The sequence below is a fragment of the Pavona decussata genome, unplaced genomic scaffold (genome assembly GCF_977016875.1).
Source record: "Pavona decussata unplaced genomic scaffold, jaPavDecu1.1 SCAFFOLD_329, whole genome shotgun sequence".
NCBI classification, from domain to species: Eukaryota; Metazoa; Cnidaria; class Anthozoa; order Scleractinia; family Agariciidae; genus Pavona; species Pavona decussata.
Window position 1 is genome coordinate 1313412 of NW_028145717.1, and position 6609 is coordinate 1320020.

A 6609-nucleotide genomic window follows, 5' to 3' on the forward strand; every position below is an offset into this window, starting at 1 on the left:
ATATCAGAAAGAGAGCGGAAGGCTAGCAGATGTCAGCCGTAACTTATTTATAACTGACCGTGGATGACAGTACACTTAATTTGGTTATTTTGATAAGGATGCCGCCAAGCTTTGCACGTGCTCAACTTTTGTTCTAGAGAAGAACGGTATTTTACTATGGATATTGTCTGTTTATATCGCTGTCAACTAAGGGCAACAGGTTAATTGCCACACGAGCATTGTTCTGCTGAAAGTTATTCTTGTCACCGTAAAGTAAAATCAAAGCTATAGGTAACTTTTTTGATCGACTGTTTTGTCAACTGTCTATTCAAGTGAATTACAAAGTAAGCCTCTCGACTTTTGCTAATTGAATATAAACTGAATTATGGCGACGCCGATCACAACAATTCTCATAAGCTGCAGCGCTGACATCACGTATAGCACTTGCAAGTCAGAACTTGCTCAAGTTACTTTAATATTTTTGTCCAGTACTTGAACTCAGAGGTCAGTAAACTTTGCCAAAATAAAAATAGCTGCACGAAACGAAACAAGAACTTTCTTTGTCAATGTTATTGTATTTCCAACGGTCGAAATAAAGCTGTCATTCTCTTAAGAACTTGTCTAGGTAGGATATATCCTCTTCGCACGGAAGGCTTTCTGAAATTAATAAAATTAAAAGAATACTTCTTCATTAACTAAACGTGCTGAAAGCCACTTAGACATTTTTCAAGTTGTCAAATAGATTTCATAACTAATCGGAAAGCAGTGCTGTTGATTTATTTGTTTTAGTCTGTAGTCAAGGTTACTTTTCATGTGACATAAAAAGGCAGATGTGTTGATATTCCTTCCGCACGGTTATTGTTTAATGGCCACAAAATCGTTACGGGAATTGTTGTTGCTACACTAAACTCCGGTTAATTCAGTTGACCCTCAGCGGTTTGCTGAAAGAAACACTGTCTACTATATAACTTACCGTGCTTAAAGTTGTCTTAGACATTTTTCAAGTTACGATCAAATAGATTTCATAACTAGCCGGAAAGCAAAACTGTTGATTTACTTGTTTTAGTCTGTAGTCAAGTTTAATTTTTCATGTGACATGGAAAGGCAGATGTGTTGATATTCCTTCCGGACGGTTGTTGTTTAATGGGCGCCGCAAAATCATTGTGGAAATTGATATTGTTACACTGAACTCTGGTTAATTCAGTTGACTCTCAGCGGTTTGATAAAAGAAACACTGTTTACTGAAACAGGAAAAGCCGTCTGGAGATGGGAAAATAAAGCACCCTTACCCCAAAACACAAAACTGAAACAAATTCCGCCACGGTCTAATTACAGTCAACTCCCGGCTTGCGGACACCAGCTAAATCCCCGGCAAAAATTAAACTACCGTCTTTTCTCGATTAAACACCCCGGCAGTTTTGACACGGCGTTTTTTCGAGGCCGGCGTTTAATCGAGAAAAGACGGTACACACGTTTAACTGAAATAAATTCCCGCTATAACGGACTTTCGCTATTAAGGACACTAACTTGCGGTCCCGATGGTGTCCGCGTTAAAGGGAGTTGAATGTACCTAGGGAAGGGATGCTGGAAAAGTGAAGGGGGAGGAAGTCAATTTGGACATCTCGATTTCCCATGCTCTTTTTGTTGACAACCTTGTCATCTGTTACCAGGTTCTCGCTCCAATCCCTGTTCTCCGGTTTAAGTGCCAGCACATACTTATTTGAGGCTGTTCATAATAATTTGCTTTTTAACGTACCTGGACCCAGTTTCTTTGTTCAACAGACTAAACTTAAATCCTTATTTCAAATTTCAAGGCTCCGAAGGTCTTGCACCTGTTATGACTAATTGATGTCTAAGCCGAAATGTTTCCTTTCCCTGTATCCTGGAAGTACACATTAGTGACTCACTATACGGCAAAAAATTTGCAGGGTATTGTTGGAAAGTCATTTGAAGTACAAACCTAAAAAATAGTACTTTTTTCACAAGCATTCTAACGAAATACAATTTATACAACTAAAATCTACACCACAAGACAAGTTTATTTTGCTACTTGTTAACCAATCATGTTACTATGGTAACCAGCAGGTGAGGCTGAACCTCCTGCAGGGTGTCTTCACTATTAAATTTGTACCTCTTTAATTTTTTTTAACAAAATTAAACGTATGCACAAATATATACACAAGTTTAACTGGAAAATGAGACAAAGCCATTGAATTCCCACAAAGATATCAATGTTACAGTTTTGGCAGTTGTGCAAAATTCTAACTTTTGAGATAAAAACTTTAAAAGTTGAAGTTTTCCTTCAACGAGACTGTTAATACTGAATATGTGATTAAACATGTCGAAAACCGTCCAGAGGCATAGTTCACACCCTCTTTCTCCTTCCTTTTGTCTTTGCTTTATCTTTGCTTTTGCTTAGGCCCCTCAGTACAGTCACCTTCCTTTACTGCAGACACTCTCGGGACCACGAGTTAGCGTCCTTAATAGTGAGAGACCGAAATAGCGGGAATTTATTTTAGTCAAACGTCTGTAGTTTATTTTTGCCGGGGATTTAGCTGCTGTCCGTATTATCGGGCTGTGCGTAATAGGGAGGTAACCGCAAGGCGGGAGTTGACTGTACTTTTCTTCTCTTTTTTCTGTTCTCTTGGCTCTTCCTCTGTACCAGGTGAACAGGCGCCTGATCCTGTTGCCTGCGTCCGATTTCTTAAATTTTCCTGAGGGAATGCCTAGAGCATTAATAAGCTTCAAAACAGCAGAATTGCCAATGTTGAAGTGTGCAACGTCACCATATAGACCCATATCAAGAATTTTTCGCCCAACATACTCTTCCTTAGGTATGCGTTGCTATACCATACCGTTCAAAGCCTTGTTCCGGTTTTGGGTTTTCCCAGCAAGGTGTCATCACTCAGTCTCACTTACTCTGGTTTAACTAAAGCAATAACTTGCCAGGGAAGTCCAGGTCCATGTTTATGGAGACTTTTCCGGTTCAATTTACCTTTGCTGGTACTTGCACCAACTTGTGCTGCCAGTGGGGAGGGACTCGCGGGAAGCACGGTGCATGAAACTGGCATGAATAGCGTTTTTTCAATTCCTGCCAAATTTCCCACACTTGCCCGAACGGTAATGCCATAATAATTTTGAATCTTATCAACTATTCTATCAATCAGTTGTCCTTCCCTCCCAATCCTGGATGCTTCAACTTTGGAATTGCTGTTTACACCCTTTTTCTGCACTTGACCAATGCACTTTTTTTTAACAGTAATTCCAGAAGCTTGATACACATTCTGTACTCTGCTAAAACTTTGCTATCACCCTCTCCATAAAGCCTGGTTAAAGCGTACGACGCAGGCATAAGCATAAGCACAAACAGAAGCACAAGTAACCTACGTGTAAACCGGTGCGACGCAGGCATAAGCGCCTTGTGCTCACACTTGTGCCTATGCTTGCGTCATCCCAGTTTACACGTTCGACGCAACGACGCAAGCCTGTGCTTGCGTCGTTGCGTCGTACTTGTAAACCGAGACAACGCCAGCATAAGCACAAGCGCAAGGGAAGGGAACTGAAAAATATATTTATTGGAATCAAATCTCGCGCCAAAAGGCAGTCCGGCGCCGCGATTGTGCCACATTTTTATGCTTCTGCACTTGCGTAAGGGTAAGGTATGGTAAGGTTTAGGCAAGGTTTATTAAAATTACATCACAGCCCGTAGGCTGCATTACGTAATGATTACATACTAATATTATGTTACCCTATACTTATGATTATCGCACGTGTAAACATCCTTGTGCTTGTGCTTGTGCTTACGCTTATCCTTGCGTCGTACGTGTAAACCAGGCTTAATATTCTGTATACTACAAATTATGCAGTTCCACAGATCGCCTGAAAATATGGTCAACACTTTCAGTTTCCATGGCAGGAGCAAAACCTTTAAAATTTGCTTTGCATGTGTTGTGCCAGTCTGCTCTCCATCGGTATTTCTCACTGTTCTTGTATAAATGTTCATTTTGCTCACACTTCTTACATGCCTGACTAAGCGCATCTACATCAAGTACCCTTCCTGGCTGTATCAATAGAGATGGCAATTACACAGCCATTCCTTGATGAAAAGCCTCGTTTCTGCCATGTCCCATCGCAAGAAACACCACAATAGACCGTATTCGTATTCTCGGTATTGAACTGGAACTAGCTTGCACACGAGGCTTATGCGGGGAAATCTTTTCACATGCAAATAGTTTCTAATATATTCCCCCGCAAGAGCCTCCATTGCAAGCTCGATCCAGTTCAATACCGAGAATACGAATATGGTCTATTCACAGGTTCAATTCCATAAGAATCATTTATCCTTTCCGTTCTAACTTCCTCAGCTGCTATACGCATACTTTCTTTCACCAGGGCCATCAAGCCGGGCTTTAACAGCGCGCGACACCAGTGGTTCGTACTGAATAAATATCAACAATGTGCTGACAATTTGATAATTTTGATGAAAAATGTTATAATACCACTCTAAACATTACGTCCGTCACAATGTTGATTTTTACCAACAAAGCTAAACTGATATTTGTTTTATTTGGTTCTGAAATACGGTACTAATGCCCCGCTACGCGAAGCTTTTTAACAGTCTTCTTAACCCCGGGGGTGGGGAAATAAGCGGTGTTTTAACACCCGGCCAATGTTAAATTTCCCGACAAGTCCAGGGGATCAGGGGGCAGGGGTTTCAATTCACTGATGCATATTTAAAACAATGCGTCTGTTCACCTTGAAGCTCTTTCCTTGTTTCTTCGAGGTGTAAAATGAAAGTTTCCAGTCACAATTCTCACACAATAAGCGCAAACATGTTATTTCTATCCATTAACAATAGATTCAACTCACCGCATTCATGACACCTCAACTACACAGAACTACCATGTCAAAAAGCCTGTACCCTGTAAAGATGGATCAGTGCTATCAGTATATTATTTTCTTCTTTCTCTTCATTTAGCTTCCGGTAAGATGCAGACAACGTTTCCTTTGCAATCGTTTCATCGTCAGCTTGAGTATTTAACGAGTTGACTTCATCTTCAAGCGAAGCAGAACTGTTTCCTCCATCTACACAACCTTCGTGGATGTAATTCCTGAAATTTGTTAACTATTATCATAAAATTTTCGTTTGTCCTAAATCTAGCTTTTCAAGTTAGGACACCATGCTCAAATAACACCAAAACGAGTTCAAAGCTAAGACTAGGTCTCAGTTCTTCCAAAGGAGAAATAGGTTGGAAATTCAGGAGAAAATTTGGATATTTTGCCAGGTTCCCGACCTGAAGTGACCAAACAACGCCATAAAAACATAACCTTTTTTTAGTTAGGATATTGCTTTTCAAGACAAGATATTGGGACAAAAACCTTTCTAGAAATGAAAAGAAAGCAGTTTTAAATTCATTGGAAACATGTTTGGACCAACACTTGCAATTTTCGAATCTTTTTTTAGGTACATACCCAGGGCCGTAGCCAGAAAAAAATAAGGACTGAGGCAATATCCATGATTGAATTCCCCGCCTAGCAAGTTATGGTCTTTGTGATGATTACGTTTAAACGAAACACTGGGATCAAACCTTATTTGACAAAAATTCCGCTAAGAGCCCTTAAAGGGACAGTATCACGTTATGTTTAGTAACACATCGAAAATCGGAAAGACGCTATTCGGTTGATAGCAGCCAAGATATAATGACAAAATTCCACTAAAAGACTATCAGAATGCAAAATAACTATCCAAGGCTATTTTCGCCGGCAAATGACCAAGATAGAGAGGGGTTCAAATTTGAAAACGTCTGGCGGACGTTTACAAATTTCGCTGTTGTAACGCACTAAAAGTCGCCGGTTGTACTATATTTTGGTTCAACCTTTTGTCTTAGAATCACTATTAATCAGTTTCTTTAAATTAACGATTGAGAAATTAATTAACACAGTGTTCAAAGTTTAAATTTAGTGAATTTTGGCCAATAATCATGATATCTGAGCTATATGATTTTTTAATCCCGTTGCTTTTCTGCGGCTAATAGAAAAATTAGCTAAATTTTCAATTATTTATGTTTTTCCCCCTGGGCTTCTCCTATAAACTTATCTAGTGAGTGCTGTATAGACCAAAACGCCATGCCATATGGCTAACAGTCTTTGTGAACATAAAAAAGGTGGACTGGTACAAGGGGAGGAGGTGGGAGTTCAAATGAATGTCTTCACTCGATAAAAGCTGCGTGAATGCACGACCACGACCGATCGCGAGGTCACCAAGCAAGGATTTCGTCTTGAGGGGTTGTGATGTAATGACCTTCCCCTCCACCCCTATACCGTGTCACGCAATACCAAGTGACTGTAACAAGCAACAAGACCAGAGAGAAAAACATAAAAATTCTATTTGCAGGCAAATATTTTATTTATGTTTTTCCCCCTGGGCTTCTCCTATAAACTTATCTAGTGAGTGCTGTATAGACTGAGCTCGTTTACTGGGCACAATAATTTTACTCTCACACAAAACATTTGGAGTAAAATGGCTGAGGGAAAGCCCCAAAGCCGCTTTTATTAAAATAACCAATTCATACTTCATATAACATTACAATCTGTTAAAAATATTTTGGCCCAGTAATCAATTAAAATCTT

At 39.8% G+C, this 6609-nt stretch overlaps 1 pseudogene; it reads right to left on the reverse strand.

Annotated features, from left to right (window-relative positions):
- Positions 1 to 2261: 2261 nt before the first annotated feature.
- The window catches only part of LOC146453613 (uncharacterized), a 37853-nt pseudogene continuing 33505 nt past the window's right edge, over positions 2262 to 6609 (reverse strand).